Source organism: Heterodontus francisci, chromosome 35 (genome assembly GCF_036365525.1).
Source record: "Heterodontus francisci isolate sHetFra1 chromosome 35, sHetFra1.hap1, whole genome shotgun sequence".
Lineage (NCBI taxonomy): Eukaryota > Metazoa > Chordata > Chondrichthyes > Heterodontiformes > Heterodontidae > Heterodontus > Heterodontus francisci.
This window is the reverse complement of record NC_090405.1, coordinates 18,571,913-18,594,128: the sequence shown is the minus strand read 5'-3', so window position 1 is coordinate 18,594,128 and position 22,216 is coordinate 18,571,913. Positions and strand designations below refer to the sequence as shown.

At 45.6% G+C, this 22,216-nt stretch overlaps 1 non-coding gene across 1 annotated transcript; it reads left to right on the top strand.

Annotated features, from left to right (window-relative positions):
• Positions 1-5,377: 5,377 nt before the first annotated feature.
• On the top strand, positions 5,378-5,459 carry trnas-gcu (transfer RNA serine (anticodon GCU)). The gene has a single exon. It is a non-coding gene; the product is annotated as a tRNA-Ser (tRNA).
• Positions 5,460-22,216: the final 16,757 nt, after the last annotated feature.

Here is a 22,216-nt window from a genome sequence, read left to right as displayed (position 1 = left end):
TGGCACAGCTCCAGGGACCTGGGTTCGATTCCTGGTACTGCCTGTGTGGAGTTTGCAAGTTCTCCCTGTGTCTGCGTGGGTTTTCTCCGGGTGCTCTGGTTTCCTCCCACAAGCCAAAAGACTTGCAGGTTGAGAGGTAAATTGGCCATTATAAATTGTCACTAGTATAGGTAGGTGGTAGGGAAATATAGGAACAGGTGGGAATGTTTGGTAGGAATATGGGATTAGTGTAGGATTAGTATAAATGGGTAGCTGATGTTCGGCACAGACTCGGTGGGCCGAAGGGTCTGTTTCAGTGCTGTATCTCTAATCTAATCTAACCAGAAAAGTTAACTCTGTTTCTCTCACCACAGATGCTGCCAGAGCTATTGAGTATTTCCAGCACTTTTTGTTTTTATTTCAGATTTCCAGCATCTGCAGTATTTTGCTTTTATTGTGTCAGAAAGTCTTTCCTTGATTCAGGACTCTTACCTCTCTCCAGAATCTCTCTGCTAAAGATTGAACTTTATCTCATTTCACTCACAGCTCAGGGTGAGTGTGGCACAGTGGGACTTCTGGCTGTCTCCCACTTCACAGTCCATCAGTCTTTTGGGCCTCCTTATCTCGAGAGACAATGGATACGCGCCTGAAGGTGGTCAGTGGTTTGTGAAGCAGCGCCTGGAGTGGCTATAAAGGCCAATTCTGGAGTGACAGGCTCTTCCACAGGTGCTGCAGAGAAATTTGTTTGTTGGGGCTGTTGCATAGTTGGCTCTCCCCTTGCGCCTCTGTCTTTTTTCCTGCCAACTACTAAGTCTCTTCGACTCGCCACAATTTAGCCCTGTCTTTATGGCTGCCCGCCAGCTCTGGCGAATGCTGGCAACTGACTCCCACGACTTGTGATCAATGTCACACGATTTCATGTCGCGTTTGCAGACGTCTTTATAACGGAGACATGGACGGCCGGTGGGTCTGATACCAGTGGCGAGCTCGCTGTACAATGTGTCTTTGGGGATCCTGCCATCTTCCATGCGGCTCACATGGCCAAGCCATCTCAAGCGCCGCTGACTCAGTAGTGTGTATAAGCTGGGGGTGTTGGCCGCTTCAAGGACTTCTGTGTTGGAGATATAGTCCTGCCACCTGATGCCAAGTATTCTCCGAAGGCAGCAAAGATGGAATGAATTGAGACGTCGCTCTTGGCTGGCATACGTTGTCCAGGCCTCGCTGCCGTAGAGCAAGGTACTGAGGACACAGGCCTGATACACTCGGACTTTTGTGTTCCGTGTCAGTGCGCCATTTTCCCACACTCTCTTGGCCAGTCTGGACATAGCAGTGGAAGCCTTACCCATGCGCTTGTTGATTTCTGCATCTAGAGACAGGTTACTGGTGATAGTTGAGCCTAGGTAGGTGAACTCTTGAACCACTTCCAGAGCGTGGTCGCCAATATTGATGGATGGAGCATTTCTGACATCCTGCCCCATGATGTTCGTTTTCTTGAGGCTGATGGTTAGGCCAAATTCATTGCAGGCAGACGCAAACCTGTCGATGAGACTCTGCAGGCATTCTTCAGTGTGAGATGTTAAAGCAGCATCGTCAGCAAAGAGGAGTTCTCTGATGAGGACTTTCCGTACTTTGGACTTCGCTCTTAGACGGGCAAGGTTGAACAACCTGCCCCCTGATCTTGTGTGGAGGAAAATTCCTTCTTCAGAGGATTTGAACGCATGTGAAAGCAGCAGGGAGAAGAAAATCCCAAAAAGTGTGGGTGCGAGAACACAGCCCTGTTTCACACCACTCAGGATAGGAAAGGGCAGTACTGAGAAAACAATGGGGAATATTACTCACATGTTGTGTTCTGTAACTTTTTACAAACACTTTAATGTATATATTGTCTTCCAAAGCAGTGACAGAATGGTGGCTTTAGTGTGTTGTTGAAATAGCTTTGTTGAGTTAGTGCTGTACTAACAGTTAAACAGTTCTTGGTTCAATCCCAGGTTTTGGCACTTTCAACCTCTCCTGTGTCTTTTTCTTTGGCTCCAATTGTCAAGCTGCATGATTTACTCTGAAATTAGCACCAGAGAACCAAGGCACCAGCGAGCATGAGGAGCTGAAATTAGCACAGATCAAATCCACTTAATACTTCTGACTGAAGATGGTTGCAAATGCTTCAGCTTCATCTTTTGCACTGACGTGCTCAGCACCACCATCATTGAGGATGTGAATGTTTTTGGAGCCTCCTCATCTTGTTAGTTATTTAATTATCCACCACCATTCACGACTGGATGTGGCAGGACTGTGGAGCTGTGATCTGACCCTGAGGGAGATATCCGTGTGCGGAGTGGCGGGATGTATGGAGAGTGATCCTGAAGAGGGTGTCCAAGCCTGGAGTGGAAGCTTTCCGTGGAGGTGCAGGAGTAGGCCATTCAGCCCCAGTGTTTTATAAAGGTTTAGCATAACTTATTTGCTTTTACTCTATGCCTCTATTAATAAAGCCAAGTGTCCTGTTTGCTCTTCGCAACCTTTTCAAACCTTGATCAAAAAAGATTGGTGTCCATTGTCTCATTCTTCCTCCCAAACTGTATCACTTCACAATTCTCTGTGTAAAATTTTATCTGTTGTGTGAAAGCCCATTTTACCAGTGTGTTTAAGTTCCTCTGAAGTGTGTTACTGTCACTGGCATAGGATGAAATTCACGAGCATTCTTTGATGCTATCTCCGTGGAAAGAGCAATCTTACACACTAGCTCAAATTGGGATTTTGTGTGTTTAGTATCTTTTCTCATCCACCAATATAAGCACAAATCTGTCTCATAATGTACGGTCTAAGAATGTGCCAATGTTGCAATGTGGTGATAAATTCTTCAGTGTCACAATGTACTCACCAACTGTTTCACTACTTTTCTGATTTCTGGATCCAAGTTTGTAGCTTTCCGCGATCTCTAGTGGCTTAGGGTTGAGCCTCACTTCAACGAAGAAATGGAAAATTATGATTTAAAGATTACACTGTCAATCATTCTTCTGTCAGTCTTCTCCTGAACTTCGAGTTCAAATTTGTTTGTGACGTTGAGTCACACGTTAAGACAGCACAGTCTTTGTCTTTGTGAAGGAATTGATTTGGGAATGGCTGGTTGAAACTGTCCCTTCTTGCACAGAAATTCAGTGCAAATACTTGATCACTCACAATTTCCTTGAGAGAAATTTGTTCACAATCGCATTTGACACGGAAACTGCATCAGCATTAATCTCACTGAAGCAGAATGTGACCGTGTTGGATGTTTCAGAATGTTGGTGCCGTTATTTGTCGCTTTTAACCGAGACCGGGACACAGGGAAAGGTTCATCCGAGTTTGGAATATATTATCATTCAGGAGGAAGAAAAATCAACAGGAACCAAATAAGAAAACCCAGTCTCCAGATTTGAGAATCTGTAGATCCGCTTTGGGAAAGTGAATCAGAGCAGAATGAAGGGTGAACAGTCCAACTGCCCAGAAGAGATGAAGACACAGCTCAGTCAACACGTTCCCCTGGTTTATGATGCTGGAACATTCCTCACACAGAAATGATTCAACCCAATGACAAACATTCTTACAGCTGATAATTTATGCTACTGATTTAAGGACTGTCTCATGTGGTTACCGAGTGACGACGAGAAGATATTAAACTTTGTTCTATTCAATCTAGCTGTGATGGAGTTTGAATTTCTCTACCTTTTATAAACAGCATTTGAAGGGTCTCGGTAACAATGTTCAGTGTTGATGAGAGTGGGGTCTGGGTGAGAAGCTGCTGAGTGTGACAGGGTCAGGACTGGATGCAGGAAGTTCTCTGACAGTCTCCCTCTATCTCTCTAATGGGTTTGAGTTGATTTACGACTGGTAGCTTTTATTTTACTTTTCTTATTTAGAGATACAGCCCCTTCGGCCCACCGAGTCTGTGCCAACCAGCAACCACCCATTTATACTAATCCTACATTAATCCCATATTCTCTACCACATCCCCACCATTCTCCAAGTACGTACCTACACTCGGGACAATTTACAATGGCCAATTTACCTATCAACCTGCAAGTCTTTTGGAGGTGGGAGGAAACCAGAGCACCCGGCGGAAACCCACACAGACACAGGGAGAACTTGCAAACTCCACACAGGCAGTACCCAGAACTGAATCCTGGTCGCTGGAGCTGTGAGGCTATGGTGCTAACCATTGCGCCACTGTGCCGCTGTTGGTGTTTTGATAAATGAAGGAAGTTCCCTCCACCCATTTTTTTTGGACAGACAGTGTGGTATAAGGATGTCTCGGGTTAATGCTGAAGATAGTGGAATCAACCCCTCCCACTGTCAGAGTGATGATGTAACAGTCACATGAGATGAGGTTTGGGAGAAGAGAGAGCAGCACCAAGGATGCTAGCTTAGCAGGCTTGATGAGTGTGTATATAGTATTGTGTAAATTAGAAAGAGTTCTTAGTTCTTTCAGCAGGAACTGTGTCCAGAAAATATCGAGAAACTCACAATTTTATTATTCAGGAGTCGGAACACAGATATTAATTCCAAGTGACACTTCTGGGACCAATTAACAAAAAAAGTAGAGAATAATATTGCTCACTGATTGAAATCCCCCAGTGAGGAGACAGTTAAACAGGTGATCTGTTGGGGCATCCTTCAATCCAAGGTTTCAGCAACATTTAATCTCCCTTTTTGGTGAAATTCTCTGTTATTTGCAACGTTTTTTATCAGCTTTGATGGACGAGTGAAAAAACTGAAAAAATTGAACAGTTCCATCCTTTCTTTCCTTCCTTCTTCTCTTCTTTCCATCAGTTTCTCTTTTCTGTCCCAGATCAATATAATGATGAGAATCCCAATTTAATCTGCTGTTTCTGGTGTTTTATCCATTCCAATCAAAATTTCAACATTCCAATCAAATCTATTTGTTATTCCACAGTGTCTCTCCATGTGTTTTATTCTGTTGTATTCTCTCACAGTCTGTTTGATGATCAATGTTACATCTCACTCTCTGTTCTGGTGAAGATCAGAAGCAGTGATATCTGTTTACACCACCCGACAAGTCGACCTGAGGCTGTGCCTCGCTGATCATGTGGAGTTAAAGCAATTCTTCCAGTCAGTTAGTTCAGTTGTCATTTCATGAGAAATTCGGTCATCATGACTTCGTCAGTGACCTAATGGTTCAGGTGTCTGAGTGATGTTAATCATGATGTGATGAAATGATTGTATGTTCCAGTCTTTCCGTGGTGGGTTTTCACACTGAGTAGAAACGTGTTGGACATGGTCTGGAAATGTTTCACACCGCTCCATTCCCAACTTCATTTACTGACAGAAGATATATTTCCATTATGACACAGCTGGCTGCACAGCCAGAAGCTGTGCTGAATGTGACAGCTATGTCTATGCAACAGACAAGGTGGCCGAGAGGTTAAGGCGATGGACTGCTAATCCATTGTGCTCTGCATACGTGGGTTCGAATCCCATCCTTGTTGCTAGTTTATGAACTGTTCGGTGTATTGTTTATGTGTAAAGTCAGCCTCGAAACCTGTTCTTGTCAATGTCCAGACAGTGATTCCAGAATTAGTTATACTTTATTAAAATTGAGACAGACAATTGGAATTCTTCACCCAAACTGCACTGGAATGAAGATCAAATAGGGATCACGAAACGGAGCAGGATTTTTCCTCCCCTCCTTCCTTCCATCATTACTTTCTCTGGATTTGCACCAAGTGAAAGACAAATGGGAAAAGCAAATGGCGAGGGAGCAGATGCAGAAAATTATCCTTTGGCAAGAAATTTATTTTCAAATCTTCTTGATAGATTAAGTGAGTGAGCAATGCTTTGGCAGATGGAGTTTAAAATGAGGGGTCATCTACTACCTACGATAGATCAGAGTGTTTTTTTGTAAGAGGTGAGATGTTCGAAACGGCGGAGGAGCAGAGACCCGAATACTGAATTAATAAAAGCTAGTGGACTGGTAGAAAATAATGTGAAAAGTGAACAGAATCTGAAGATTGGAACTGATGTTGCAGTGATATAAAGCTCTGTGCTCCTGAAGTAAATGTCCAAGCCCAGATTGTGGGGAATCTGTGGAGAGTGATTTGGTTTTCATTCATTCTTGGGTGTGAGTATCGCTGATGAGGCTAGCATTTATTACCCATTCCTATTGCCGTTGAGAAGGTGGTGGAGAGCTGCCTTCTTGAACTGATGCAGTCCATATGGTGCAGGAACACCCACAGTGCTATTGGGGAGGGAGTTCCAGGATTGTGACCCAACAACAGTGAAGAAATGGTTAAATTGTTCCAAGTCAGGATGGTGAGTGACTTGGAGGGGAACCTGCAGGTAGTGAGTTCCCATGCATCTGCTGCCCTTGTCCTTCGAGGTGGTCGTGGTCACGAGTTTGGAAGGTGCTGTTGAAGGATACTTGGCGAGTTGCTGCAGTGCATATGGAGATGGTACACACTGCAGCCACTGTTTACTGGTTGTGGAGGGATTGAATGTTTAAGGTGGCGGGTGAGGTGCCGATCAAGTGCGCTGCTTTGTCCTGGATGGTGTTGAGCTTCTTGAGTGTTGTTGAGTGGGATGTATTCCATCACACTCCTGACTTGTGCCTTGTAGATGGTGGACAGGATTTGGGGTGTCAGGAGGTGAGATACCTGCTGCAGAATTCGTAATCTCTGACCTGCGCTTATAGCCACAGCATAGATGTGACTGGTCTAGTTACGTTTCTGGTCAAGATGTTGATGGTGGGGGATTTAACGATGATAATGCTTCTGAACATCAAAAGGTAGATTTTTTTTCTCTCTCATTGGAGATGTTCACTGCTTGGCACTTGTGTGGCCAGAAGGTTGCTTGTCACTTATCAGCTCAAGCCTGAATGTTGTTCAGGTCTTGCTGCTTGCATGCACAGACTGCTTCAGTATTTGAAGAGTTGTGAGTCATCATCTAACATTCCCACTTCTGACTTATGTTGAAGAGAAAGTCGTCAATGAAACAGCTGGGATGTTTGGGTCTAGGACACTACCCTGAGAAACTCTTGAGGCAATGTCTTGGGCTGAGATGATTGGCCTCCACGAACCACAACATCTTGTTTTGGGCGAGGTATGACTTCAACAAGTGGAGAGTTTTCCCCCTGATTCCCATTGACTTCAATTTTGCTGGGGATCCTTGATGCCACACTCACTCAAGGGTAATCACTCTCACCTCTCCTCTGGAATTCCACTCTTTCGTCTCTGCTTGGACCAAGCTGCAATGAGATCATACGAACATAAGATCAGAAGAACTAATAGCAGGAGTAGGCCATTTGGCCCCTCGAGCTTGCTCCGCCATTCAATAGGATCATGGCTGACCTGATCATGACCTCAACCCCACTTTCTTGCCTGCCCACATAACCCTTGGCTCTCTTGTAGATAAAAATCTTGAAGACATTCAATGACCCAGCCTCCACTGCTCTCTGCGGTAAAGAATTCCAAAGATTAATGACCCTCTGAGAGAAGAAATTCCTTCTTAAATGAAAAACCCCTTAATCTGAAACTGTGTCCCCTAGTTCTAGATTCCACCACGAGGGGAAACATCCTCTCAGCATCTACCCTGTCAAGCCCCCTCAGAATCCTATATGTCTCAATACGTTCTCCTTTCATTTTTCTCAACTCCAATGAGTATCGGTCCATCCTGCTCAGCTTTCCTCATAAGAGAACACCTTCATCACAGGAATCAATCCAATGAACCTTCTCTCAACTGCCTCCAATGCAAGTATATCCCTCCTTAAATAAAGAGACAAAAACTGTACACAGTACTCCAGGTGTGGTTTCACCAGCACCATGTACATTTGTAGCAAGACTTCTCTACTTTTATGCTCCATCCCCCTTGCAATAAAGGGTAACATTCCATTTGCCTTCCTAATTATTTGCTGTACCTGCATGGTAACTTTTTGTGATTCATGTACGAGGACACCCAGATCCTTCTACACCGCAGCATTCTGTAATCTCTCACAATTTAAATAATATTTTCCTTTTCTATTCTTCCTGCCAAAGTGGATAACCTCACATTTTCCCACATTCTACTCTATCTGCCAAATTATTTCCTGGAGCTGAGAGACCCTGGCAGAACCTAAACTGAGCATCGATGATCAGATTATTGCTACATGTGTGGTGCTTGATAGCACTGTTGGTGACATCTTCCATCACTTTGCTGATGATTGATAGTAGACTGATGGGGCGGCAATTGGTCAGATTGGATTTGTCCTGCATTTTTTTTATGGAGAGGGCACACTTGGACAATTTTCCACATTGTCAAGTAGATGCCTGTGTTGCAGCTCTACTGGAACAGCTTGGCTGAGGGTGCAGCTAGTTCTGGAGCACAAGTCTTCAGTACTAGAGCCGGGATGTTGTTCGGGCCCATAGTCTTTGCTGTATCGAGTGCCTTCAGCTGTTTCTTGCCATTATGTGGAGTGAAGCAAATTGGCTGAAAACTGGAAGCTGTGATGCTGGGGACCTCAAGAGGCCGAGATGAATCATCCACTGAGCAATTTCTGACTGAAGATGGTTTCAAATGCCCCAGCTTCACCTTTTGCACTGACGTGCTCGGCTCCACCAACATTGAGGATCGGAATGTTTTTGGGCCCTCCTCATCTGGTTCGTTATTTAATTGTCCACCACCATTCATGACTGGATACCTAGTTTCTCAGGGCAGTGTCCGAGGCCCAACCATCCTCAGCTGTTTCATTGATGGCTTTCTCTTCAACATAAGTCAGAAGTGGGAATGTTCGCTGATGATTCACAACTCCTCAGATACTGAAGCCGCCTGGGCTTGCAAGCAGCAAGACCTGAACAACATGCAGGCTTGAGCTGATAAGTGACAAGCAACATTCCTTGATCGGATCCTGAGGGAGATATCCGTGTGTGGAGCGGCGGGATGTATGGAGAGTGATTCTGAAGAGGGTGTCTGAGCCTCGAGGGAAGAATCTGTGGAGAGTGGTCCTCAAAGGATGTCCGTGTCTGGAGATTTAGGATCTCTGAAGAGGGTCTCCAAGCCCATAGTGCTGGGATGTATGGAGAGTGATCCTGAAGTGGGTGTCCGAGCCTGGAGTGGCGGGATCTGTGGAGAGTGATCCTGAAGTGGGTGTCCGAGCCTGGAGTGGCAGGATCTGTGGAGAGTGATCCTGATGAGTGTGTGTAAACCTGGAATGGAAGCTTTCTGTGGAGGTACAGGAAGAGGCCATTCATTCCCAGTATTCTATAAAGATTTAGCATAACTTATATGTTTTTACTCTATGCCTCTATTAATAAAGCCAAGTGTCCTGTTTGCTCTTAGTTACCTTTTCAATCCTTCTAACATTGGTGTACATTGTCTCTCTGCTCCTGCACCCAGTTTAGAATTGTAACGTTTCATTTATATGAGGCTGTGCCTCTCTGATCATGTGGAATTAAAGCAATTCTTCCAGTCAGTTAGTTCAGTTGTCATTTCATGAGAAATTCGGTCATCATGACTTCGTCAGTGACCTCATGGTTCAGGTGTCTGAGTGATGTTAATCATGATGTGATGATATGATTGTATGTTCCAGTCTTTCCGTGGTGGATTTTCACACTGAGTAGAAACGTGTTGGACATGGTCTGGAAATGTTTCACACCACTCCATTCCCAACAGGCCATGACCTGATGTGATGGAAATTTCATTTACTTACAGAAGCTGCATTTCCATCATTGCACATCTGGCTGCACAGCCAGGATCTGTACTGTCCAAACAGCTGACAAGGTGGTCGAGAGGTTAAGACGGTGGCGTGCTCATGCATTTTGCTTTGCAAGTGTGGGTTCGGATCCCAATTTTGTCGTTAGTTTATGAAGTGTCTAGTACATTGTTGTGGAGGAGCTTTTGTGGAAAGTTGGCCTGGAAACATGTTCTTGTCAATATCTCGCTGGTGATTCCAGAATTGTTTACACTTTATTAAAATTGAGACAGACAATCGGAATTCTTCACCCAAATTGGACTGGAATGAAGATCAAATAGGGATCACGAAAAGGAGCAAGATTTTTCCCTCCCTCCTTCCTTCCATCTTTACTTTCTCTGGATTTACACCAAATGAAATACTAATGGGAAAAGCAAATGGCGAGGGAGCAGAAGCAGAACATTATCCTTTGGTAAGAAATTTATTTTCAAATCTTCTTGATAGCTTCAGTGAGTGAGCAATGCTTTGGCAGATGGAGTTTAAAATGTGGGGTCATCTAGTACCTACGAAAGATAGATCAGAGTGTTTTTTATAAGTGGTGAGATGTTAGAAACTGGAGAAGCAGAGACCCGAGTGCTGAATCACTAAAAGCTAGTGGACTGGTAGAAAATAATGTGAAAGGCTAATGGAATCTGAAGATTGGAACTCATGTTGTAGTTATATAAAGCTCTGTGCTCCTGAAGTAAATGTCCAAGCCTGGATTGTGGGGAATCTGTGGAGAATGATTTGTTTTTTATTCATTCTTGGGTGTGAGTATCGCTGGCAAGGCTGGCATTTATTGCCCATCCCTAATTGCCCTTGAGAATGTGGTGGGGAGCTGCCTTCTTGAACTGCTGCAGTCAATGTGGTGTAGGAACACCCACAGTGCTATTGTGGAGGGAGTTCCAGGATTTTGACCCAGCAACAGTGAAGAAATGGTGATATAGTTCCAAGTCATGATGGTGAGTGACTTGGAGGTGAACCTGCAGGTGGTGGTGTTCCCATGCATCTGCTGCCCTTGTCCTTCGAGGTGGTAGTGATCACGGGTTTGGATGGTGCTGTCGAACGTTACTTAGTGAGTTACTGCAGTGCATCTTGTAGGTGGTACACACTGCTGCCACTGTGCTCTGGTGGTGGAGGGAGTGAATGTTTAAAGTGGTGGGTGAGGTACCGATGAAGAGGACTGCTTTGTCCTGGGTGGTATTGAGCTCTTTATGTGTTGTTGGAGCTGCAGCTATCCAGAAAAGTGGAGAGTATTCCATCACACTCCTGACTTGTGCCTTGTAGATAATGGACAGGCTTTGGCATGTCAGGAGGTGAGATACTTGCTGCAGAATTCCCAATTTCTGACCTACGCTAAAAGCCGCAGCATAGATGTGACTGGTCCAGTTTAGTTTCTGGTCAATGGTAACCCCCAAGATGTTGATGGTGAGGGATTCAGTGATGATAATGCTGCTGAGTATTAAAAGGTAGATGGTTTGATTCTCTCTCATTGGAGATGTTCACTGCGTGGCACTTTTGTAGCAACCAAGTCGCTTATCACTTATCAGCTCAAGCCTGAATGTTGTTCAGGTCTCGCTGCTTGCGGACATGGACTGCTTCAGTATCTGAGGAGTTGTGAATCATCACCTAACATTCCCACTTCTGACTTAAGTTGAGGGGAAACTCATTAATAAAACAGCTGAGGATGGTTGAGCCTAGGACACTACCCTGAGAAACTCCTGAGGCAATGTCCTGGGCTGAGATGATCGGCCTCCACCAACCATAATCATCTTGCTTTGTGCTAGGTATGACCCCAACAAGTGGACAGTTTCCCCCTGATTCCCATTGATTTCAATTTTGCTAGGGATCCTTGATGCCACACTCACTCAAGGGTAATTACTCTTACCTCTCCTCTGGAATTCCACTCTTTTGTCTCTATTTGGAACAAGCTGCAATGAGATCATAAGAACAGAAATAGTAGCAGGAGGAGGCCATTTGGCCCCTCGAGCCTTCTCCGCCATTCAATAGGATCATGGCTGATCTGATCATGGCATCAACCCCACTTTCTTGCCTGCCCCCCATAACCCTTGACTTCCTTGTAGATAAAAATCCAAAGATGAACAACTGTCTGAGAGAAGAAATTCCACCTCATTTCCTTCTGAAATGGAAAATCCCTAATTCTGAAACTGTGTCCCCTAGTTCTAGATTCCACCACGAGGGGAAACATCCTCTCAGCATCTACCCTGTCAAGACCCTTCAGAATCTTATATGTCTCAATACGATCACCTCTCATGTTTCTAAACTCCAATCTGTATAGGTCCAAACTGCTCAATCCTCCTCAAAAGACAACCCCTTCATCACAGGAATAAATCCAGTGAACCTTCTCTGAACTTTTTTTTTAATTTCCAACATATACTTTATTCGTTAAAAAAACTGTAAAAAGATACATTACAAAACAGTTCAAAAACAGCACCAAGTCAACAATACAAAGATTGCAAAGGAGATCAGTTTCCTACAGTACAGGAGTGAATTGCCTCACAACCCTTCCATTTCATTATACCTGCCATGTACTTTTTGCAGCAAACAAATATTTTCTGGAATAAAAACAAGAAATACTGGAACCACTCAGCAGGTCTGGCAGCATCTGTGGAAAGAGAAGCAGAGTTAACGTTTTGGGTCAGTGACCCTTCTTCGGAACTGACAAATATTAAAAATGTCACAGGTTATAAGCAAGTGAGGTGGGGGTGGGGCAAGAGATAACAAAGGAGAAGGTGCAGGTTGGACAAGGCCACATAGCTGACCAAAAGGTTATGGAGCAAAGGCAAACAATATGTTAATGGTGTGTTGAAAGACAAAGCATTAGTACAGAATAGGTGTTAACGGACTGAATATTGAACAGCAGCAAGTGCAAACCTGAAAAAAAACAGTGGGTAAGCAAACTGAATAAACTAAGATGAAATGAAATAAATGCAATATAAAAGGTTGTAAAAAATGTAAAAAAGCAAAAAAGAAGAAAAAAGAAAAAACAACTAAAAATGAAAGTAAAATGGGGGGCTGTCATGCTCTGAAATTATTGAACTCAATGTTCAGTCCGGCAGGCTGTAGTGTGCCTAATCGGTAGATGAGATGCTGCTCCTCGAGCTTGCGTTGACGTTCACTGGCACACTGCAGCAATCCCAGGACAGAGATGTGAGCATGAGAGCAGGGGGGAGTGTTGAAATGGCAAGAAACCGGAAGCTCAGGGTCCTGCTTGCGGACCGAGCGGAGGTGTTCCGCAAAACGGTCACCCAGTCTGCGCTTGGTCTCCCCAATATAGAGGAGACCACATTGTGAGCAGCGAATACAGTATGCGACATCAAAAGAAGTACAAGTAAATCGCTGCTTCACCTGAAAGGAGTATTTGGGGCCTGGGATAGTGAGGAGAGAGGAGGTAAATGGGCAGGTATTACACCTCCTGCGATTGCAGGGGAAGGTGCCATGGGATGGGGACGAGGTGGTGGGGGTAATGGAGGAGTGGACCAGGTTGTCGCGGAGGGAACGATCCTTTCGGAATGCTGACAGGGGAAGATGCGTTTGGTAGTGGCATCACGCTGGAGGTGGCGGAAATGGCAGAGGATGATCCTTTGGATATGGAGGCTGATGGGGTGGAAAGTGAGGACAAGGGGAACCCTGTCACCGTTCTGGGAGGGAGGGGAAGGGTTGAGGGCAGAGGTACGGGAAATGGGCCGGACACGGTTGCGGGCCCTGTCAACAACAGTGGGGGGGATTCCTCGGTTGAGGAAAAAGGAGGTCATACCAGAAGCACCGTCATGGAAGGTAGCATCATCAGAGCAGATGCGTCGAAGACGGAGAAACTGGGAGAATGGAATGGAGCCCTTACAGGAGGTAGTGTGTGAAGAAGTGTAAAGTCGAGGTAGCTGTGGGAATCGGTGGGCTTATAATGGATATTAGTAGACAACCTATCCCCAGAGATGGAGACAGAGAAGTCGAGGAAGGGAAGGGAAGTGTCAGAGATGGACCATGCAAGGGTGAGAGAAGAGTGGAAATTGGAAGCAAAGTTGATAAAGTTTTCCAGTTCGGGGCGGGAGCAGGAAACGGCACCGATACAGTCATCAATGTATCCGAAAAAGAGTTGGGGGAGGGGGCCTGAGTAGGACTGGAACAAAGAATGCTCGACATATCCCACAAAAAGACAGGCATAACTAGGACCCATGCGGGTACCCATAGCGACACCTTTTACTTGAAGGAAGTGCGTGGAGTTGAAGGAGAAGTTGTTCAATGTGAGAACAAGTTCAGCCAGGCGGAGGAGGGTGGTGGTGGATGGGGACTGGTTGGGCCTCTGTTCCAGGAAGAAGCGGAGAGCCCTCAAACCATCCTGGTGGGGGACGGAGGTGCAGAGCGATTGGACGTCCATAGTAAAGAGGAGGCGGTTGGGACCAGGAAACTGGAAATTGTCAAAATGACGTAAGGCGTCAGAAGAGTCACGGATGTAGGTGGGAAGAGACTGGACCAGCGGAGAAAAGATAGAGTCAAGATAGGAAGAAGTAAGTCCAGTGGGGCAGGAGCAGGCTGACACAATGGGTCTGCCGGGACATTCCCGTTTGTGGATTTTGGTTAGGAGGTAGAAGCGGGCTGTCCGGGGTTGCGGGACTATGAGGTTGGAAGCTGTAGAAGGAAGATCTCCAGAGGAGATGAGGTCAGTGACAGTCCTTTGGACGGTGGCTTGATTTTCGCCGATGGGGTCATGGTCCAGAGGGAGGTAGGAAGAAGTGTCTGTGAGTTGGCGCTGAGCCTCTGCAAGGTAGAGGTCGGTACGCCATACAACAACAGCACCACCCTTGTCTGCAGGTTTGATGACCATGTCGGGGTTAGACCTGTGAGAACAGAGTGCCTCAAGATCAGAGGGGGACAGGTGAGAGTGAGTGAGGGGGGCAGAGAAATTGAGATGACAAATGTCCAGCCGACAGTTTTCAATGAAGAGATCAAGAGCGGGTAAGTGGCCAGGGGGAGGGGTCCAGGTAGAGGGAGAATGCTGGAGGTGGGTGAATGGTTCTGCTGGTCGGGAGGAGGACTCCTGGTCAAAGAAGTGAGCCTGGAGGCGGAGAAATATTTTCTGGATACAGCCCGAGGGGATTTCCATGGATCCAGTCCCTCACTTCACCTTGGTGGGGGTACCTTACACAGTGGTCTTCCCCAGTGAGCCTTTGCAGTGGCTGCCCCAAGCTGTAGTGCGTCCCTCAGCACGTAGTCTTGGACCTTGGAATGTGCCAGTCAGCAACATTAGGTCGTGGACAACTCTTTGCGCTGGAAGACCAGCAAGTTTCGGGCAGACCAAAGGGCGTCTTTCACCGAATTGATAGTCCTCCAGCAGCAGTTGATGTTTATCTCGGTGTGCATCCCTGAGAGCAGCCTGTCGAGCACAGACTCCTGTTTTACACAGCTGATTGGGATGAACCGCAATAAAAACCACTGCATCTTTTTCTACACCTGCTTTGCAAAGACAGACAGGGCAGTCCTCTCTCCTCTGTCTTGTTTGTTTGCTGTATTGAACCATTTGCTGAGTCTATTAGGAAGGATGCAAGCATAAGGGGGGGGTTACAATCCGAGGCAGTGGAGTCACTCAGGTTAAAACTTCCCTGTACCTGGATGACGTCGCTGTCTTTTGCTCGGATCCGCTGTCCGTTCGCAGACTGATGAGCATCTGCGACCAGTTCCAACTCGCCTCGGTAGCCAAAGTTAACCACGGCAAGTGCGAGTCCATGTTCTTTGGGAACTGGGCTGACCGATCCTTTCTCCCCTTCACCGTCAGATCAGACTACCTGAAGGTGCTGGGGATATGGTTCGGAAGGGCCGGGGCATGCACCAAAACCTGGAAGTAGCGAGTAGCCAGGATACACCATAAGCTGAGCATGTGGGAGCAGCGATCTCTCTCCATTGTGGGGAAGAACCTGGTCATCAGGTGTGAGGCGCTCACGTTGCTGTATGTGGTGCAGGTGTGGCCCATACGCCACTCCTGCGCTGTGGCGATCACCCGAGCCATTTTCCGCTTCATATGGGGTTCCAAAATGGACCAGGTCTGGAGGGACACGATGTTCAAACCCCTGGATAAGGGCGGGAAAAATGTACCCAACGTCGCCCTCATCCTGATGACTACCTTCGTGTGCGGCTGCATCAAGCTGTGCGCAGATTCCCAGTACACAATCTCCAAGTGTCACTACGTGCTGAGGTTCTATCTGTCCCCAGCGTTGTGAAGGATGGGCCTGGTCACATTGCCGCGGAATGCTCCATCCAGTTGGACCGTGCCGTACCACCTATCCTTCGTGGGAAAGTTTCTGTGGAAAAACATCTTTGACCACCAATCCTTCAGGTAGTGGTCTGCACGGAATGTCCTCAAGGCCCTACAGGAAAAGGAGATGGTGGATCCAGTCGGATGGTTCCCCGAGCAAACTGCCAAAGTCATTTTGCGGAATGCCTCATCACCAGAACTTTCACACAAGGACCAAGATGAAACTTGGCTGGTGGTGAGAAGAGCCCTCCCCATCAGATCCTTCCTACACGCCCGAAGTCTCACCCCCTCCGCACAATGCCCTCGAGGTGGCTGTGGTGGGGAAGAGACAGTTGCCCACCTCTTTCTCTGAATTGCCTCCAATGCAAGTATATCCCTCCTTAAATAAGGAGACCAAAACTGTACACAGTACTCCAGGTGTGGTTTCACCAACACCCTGTACATTTGTAGCAAGACTTCTCTCCTTTTATACTTCATTCCCCTTTGTAATAAAGGGTAACATTCCATTTGCCTTCCTAATTATTTGCTCTACCTGCATGCTAACTTTTTGTGATTCATGTACGAAGACACCCAGATCCTTCTATACCGCAGCATTCTGTAGTCTCTCGCAATTTAAATAATATTTAATTTATCTGTTCTTACTACCAAAGTGAATAACCTCACATTTTCCCACATTATACTCCAGCTTCCAAATGTTTGCCTGGATCCGAGAGGCCCTGGCGGAATCTAAACTGAGCATCGATGAGCAGATTATTGCTAAATGCGTGGTGATTGATAGCACTGTTGATGACATCTTCCATCACTTTGCTGATGATTGATAGTAGACTGATGGGGCGGTAATTGGTCAGATTGGATTTGTCCTGCTTTTTTTTTATGGACAGGACACACCTGGGCAATTTTCCACATTGTCGAGTAGCTGTTTGTGTTGTAGCTCAAAAAAAAATTATCTTAATAAATTATCGGCTGTAAGCACGTTTGTCATCGGGTTGAATAATTTCTGTGTGAGGAATGTTCCAGCATCATAAACCAGGGAACGTGCTGACTGAGCTGTGTCTTCATCTCTTCTGGGCAGTCGGACAGTTCACCCTTCATTCTGCTCTGATTTACTTTCCCAAAGCGGATCGACAGATTCTCACATCTGGAGACTGGGTTTTCTTGTTAGGTTCCTTTTGATTTTTCTTGCTCCTGAATGATAATATATGCCAACCTTGGATCAACCTTGCGTTGTGTCCCAGTCTTGGTTAAGAGCGACACATAACGGCACCAACACTCTGAAACAAACAACACAGTCACACTTTCCTCCAGTGAGATTAATGTTGAGGCGGTTTCCATGTCGAATGCAATTGTGAACAAATTTCTCACGAAGAAATTGTGGGTGATTTGAGCATTTGCACTGAATTTCTGTGCAAGGAGGGACAGTTTCAAACAGCCATTCCGAAATCACTTCCTTCACAAAGACAAAGACAGTGCTGTCTTAACGTGTCACTCAACTTCACAAACAAATTTGAACTCGAAATTCAGGAGAAGACAGAGTGGTGAATGATTGATAGTGTAATCTTTGGATGAGAAAAGATACTTAACATACAAAATCCAACATTTGAGCTGGCGTGTAAGATTGTTCTTTCCATGGAGATGTTCACTGGAACACTGGAACAGGCCCAAGACAGAAATGTTGACATGAGAGCAGGGGGGAGTGTTGAAACGGCAAGGAAACAGAAGCTCGGGGTCATGCTTTCGGACTGAGCAGAGGTGTTCGACATAATCTGCGTTTGGTCTCCCCAATTTGGAGGAGACTGCAATGTGAGCAGCGAATACAGTACACTAAATTGAAAGAAGTACAAGTAAATCGCTGCTTCACCTGAAAGGAGTGTTTGGGCTTTAAATAATGAGCAGAGAGGAGGGAAAAGGGCAGGTATTATATCTCCTGCGATTGCATGAGAAGGTGCCTTGGGAAGGGGACGCGGTGTCAGGGATAATGGAGGAATGGACCAAGGTGTCGTGGAGGGAACGATCCCTTCGGAATGCTGACAGGGGAGGGGAAGATGAGGTAGGTGGTGGCATCACGCTGGAGGTGGTGGAAATGGTGGAAGATGATCCTTTGGATGTGGAGGCAGGTGGGGTGGAAAGTGAGGACAAGGGGAACCCTGTCGCAGTTCTGGGAGGGAGGGGAAGGGGGAAGGCAGAAGTTGAGGGTCCTGTCAACTACACTGGGATGGGGGCAAGGGGGGGTGGGGGTTGAAATCTGGTGATGTTGTTGAATTTAATTTCAAACACTTCTTGAACTCTCTGCCGATGAAGACTGAAAAAGGGAAGAACAACCACACAACAAGGGTCTCAAATCCAAGACCCTGAGATTAAAAGTCTCATACTCTACCAACTGAGCTAACAAGGCCTGATACAGTACTTCTACTCTGATACAGTAAATCCACTTACAGAAGCCCAAAGTGTGAGAAATTCCTCTCACTCATCAATAATAAAACTGAAATCTTTTTACCTTCCAAATGCTGCCATCTATTTTGTCAGTATTTATTTCTCTCTCCTTTTTATTTAGTTCATGCATTTCTTCAGAATTTTTTTTTCATTTATATCTGAGGGAAGAAATGAACAGATCTGGCAGCTCAAAACTGGGCATCCATGAGGCACTGTGGGCCATCAGCAGCAGCAGAATTGTATTTAAACACAATATGTTACCTCCTGGCCTGGCATATCCCTCACTCTACCATTACCATCAAGCCAAGGGAGCAATAATGGTTCAATGAAGTGTGCAGGAGGGCATGTCAGGAGCAGCACCAAGCAGACCTACAAATGAGGTGTCAACCTGGTGAAGCGACAACACAGAATTACTTGCATGTCATATAGCGGAAGCAGCATGCAATAGACAGAGCTAAGCAATCTCACAATTAACAGATCAGATCAAAGCTCTGCAGTCCTGCCACATCCAGTCTTGAATGGTGGTGGATAATTAAACAATTAACAGGAGTCACAGAGAGTCATATAGTCACACAGCATAGAACCAGGCCCTTCGGCCCACCGCGTCCATGCCGACCATAATACCTATCTATACTAATCCGACCTGCCTGCATTAATTCCATATCCCTCCATGCCTTGCTCATTCAAGTACCTGTGCAGATGCCTCTTAAATGTGACTACTGTTCCTGCCTCCACCAGGCAGCTCATTCCAGATACCCACTATTCTTTCTGTGAAAAATTTACCCCTTTGACCCCCTTTAAACCTCCTCCCTCTTAACTTAAATCTATGCCCTCTAGTTTTAGTCACCCCTACCGTGGGAAACAGACTCTGGCTATCTACACTATCTATGCCTCTCATAAAGTGTGACGTAGGAGTGAAGAACGAGTGGCCAAGAGGAGGGAAGTGGCACGGCCTAGAGCTAATGGCTGGAGTGGGGGTTGGGGGGCTGGGAGCGAGTGGCAGGAGAGCTGGGTGACGCGAGCGGGGAACAATCATCCAGGGGAGCAGCGAGGTGGAGAGCGAGCAGTTGAGGAGAAGAAGCGTCAAGGCCGAGGGGGGAGAGCTCCAACCTCAAAGTCTCCCATTCAGCCGCTTCCTTCAGCTGAGTGAGAGGCTGGATACCCGATGACGCTTTAGCGTGAATGTGCGAAGATGGACCATGGGCGGATATGCGATGATGTTGGTGCTGAGCCATGACATCATCCTGTGCATGTGCCACTTAATCCTGGCAAGATGTAGCTGTGCCTATGTGCAGCTTGGCGCTCTCCGATGATGTCAGCGGGACGCTCCGTTGACAGGAATCACATTGTGTCAGCAGTGCCCACATCCCATGAAAGAATAAAAAAGAGATTTGCCACAATGGTAGCAGGGTGAGGGATTTCAGTTATGTGGAGAGATTGGAGAAGCTGGGGTTGTTCTCCTTGCAGCAGAGAAAATTCAGAAAAGATTTGACACATTTGTTCAAAATCATGGAGGTTTTCAATACTTTAAATAAGGAGAAACTGTTTCCAGTGGTAAAAGGGTCAATAAGCAGAGGACACAGATATCAGGTGATTGGCAAAAGAACCAGAGGTGACATGAAGAACCATTTTTTACACAGTAATGTGTTGTGATAAAGAAAGAAAAGACTTGCATTTATATAGCACCTTTCCTGACCACTGGACATATCAAAGCACTTTGTAGACAATGAAATACTTTTGAAGTGTAATCACTGTTGTAATGTCAGAAATGCAGCAGCTAATACCCACAAACAGCAATGTGATAATGACCAACTGATCTGATTGAGGGACAAATATTGATCACAACACCAGGGAGAATTGCTCTTCACTTGTTTGAAATTGCAGCATGGGATCTTTTACATTCACCCAAACATGCAGACCAGGTCTTGGTTTAACATCACACCTGAAAGGCAGCACCTTCAACACCCTCAGTGCTGTACTGGAGTGTCAGCTGTGAAATCTGAACCCAGAACCTTGTGATTTCGAGGTGAGTGTGACCAACTGAGCCACAGCTTTTACCTGAGTCTCAATCCTTCTACCAACAGTTTCTCTCTATCGGGTCTGTCACGACCCCTCATGATTGTGAACACCTCTATCAAATCTCCTCTCTAAGGAGAACAACCCCAGCTTCTCCAATCTATCCACATAACTGAAATGCTAACCACACGTTGCAGAAAGGAATTTTTCCTCATGTTCCTTCTGGTTTTGTGAGTCACTTTAAATCTGTAACCTTCGGTTATTGACCGTTCAGGAGTTAGAAACAGTTCCTCAGTATTTACTCCACCTCAAACCTTCAAGGAAACTCTGTAAAGTAACTGAAAATCAAGTTGTCAGAAGTGGGATTTAAACACATGCCTCCAGTGAAAGCTGCAACCTGAACAGAGAAGCTGAAACCGCTCAGTCACCTCAACTGTTCAGACCTTTTTGACCTCGTCATCACTTCTGTACTTTGAAAGGTTCACTCAGTTCAGGAACTTGTTCAATGTGACTGGAATGCTCAGTGATTGGGATATTAACTCCCCCTGGTTTTCCTGAGCTTGTTCTCGGTGTATGGGGATGTTTGTCCTGGGCCGTGGAATCCTGCATCCCTGTAATGGACATTAACCCACTGATTGAATCTGTATTCACTGCTTTCCGCTGGTGCTGGGTAATTGCAGAGTGTGGGGCTGGAATGTTGCTGCTTGTCCCGGCCTCACTCACTCTGGGAAAGAGTGAATAATTGATGCATCTGTTTCTGTATCTGAAATGTGACTTCGATCTGCTGTTATTAACCGAGGCAGCACTGCAGAAGGATACGTTAATAATCTCTCACTAATCAACTGCAAACAGTCAGAATGTGTAACTTTGAGCAGCGCTTTCTGCACCGTCACGGCTGGAAAATTGAGGCAGGGAGAGACACTGTCAGTATCTGAGTGTATACAGCACTGTACAGAGAAAGAGCCAATATACCGGGGCTGAGACACAGTGCATCTTTTCACATTTAATCACAATAATATCCACAGTCAGGAGCTGAAAATGATGAAAAACCGAATAGCAAGAGCAAAAATAAGAAAACTAAGTAATTCTAGATTAGCTGATGAGCTTTCTCTGTGTTACCTGGTAGTCTACTGTTTTATATTCAATGCTCTCTCCACTGTGGCCAGGGAATGATTTCTTCTCAAGGGCTGAATATTAACAAAACTTCTTGGAATTTAAAATCTTTCAAAATTAATTCCATGGAGCTAATGGGGAAAAGTCAAATAACTGCATCAATTAATGGAGAGCTGGTTGGTGATGACGTGGATGTGTCTGCAGTGTGCAGGACCAGACTGTTTCTATAGATTCACAATGAATGTTCCACCCTTTATTTATAACAGTAAAACTGATAGTGGACAATGGCTATTCTGGTTGCAGCAACCTGAAGCTTTAACTCATTAACACCCTACTTTAGGGGAATCGAGAAAGCACAACACCCAGCTCTGTCAGTTAGTGTGCTTGTTTGTTAACCCACAATTTGTTGGTTCAAGCACTTAAAAGGATGAGGCTTTATTAACTTAAACTCTTCTACATCTGCTGTATTACTCTTGCTATTGATTCTTCAAAGATAAGGTTAATCAAGACTTTCTTTGTGAAATCCATGCTGACTGTGCTTTATTATATTTTCATTTTCATATGTATTTTCTACTTTTGGGGATTATTGTCTTTTTTATTGATTTTATTTTTATTTATTGCATTTATTGCCCATCCCTAATTCCCTCGAGAAGGTGGTGGTGAGCTGCCTTCTTGAACCACTGCAGTCGATGTGGTGCTGTTAGGAAGGGAGTTCCAGG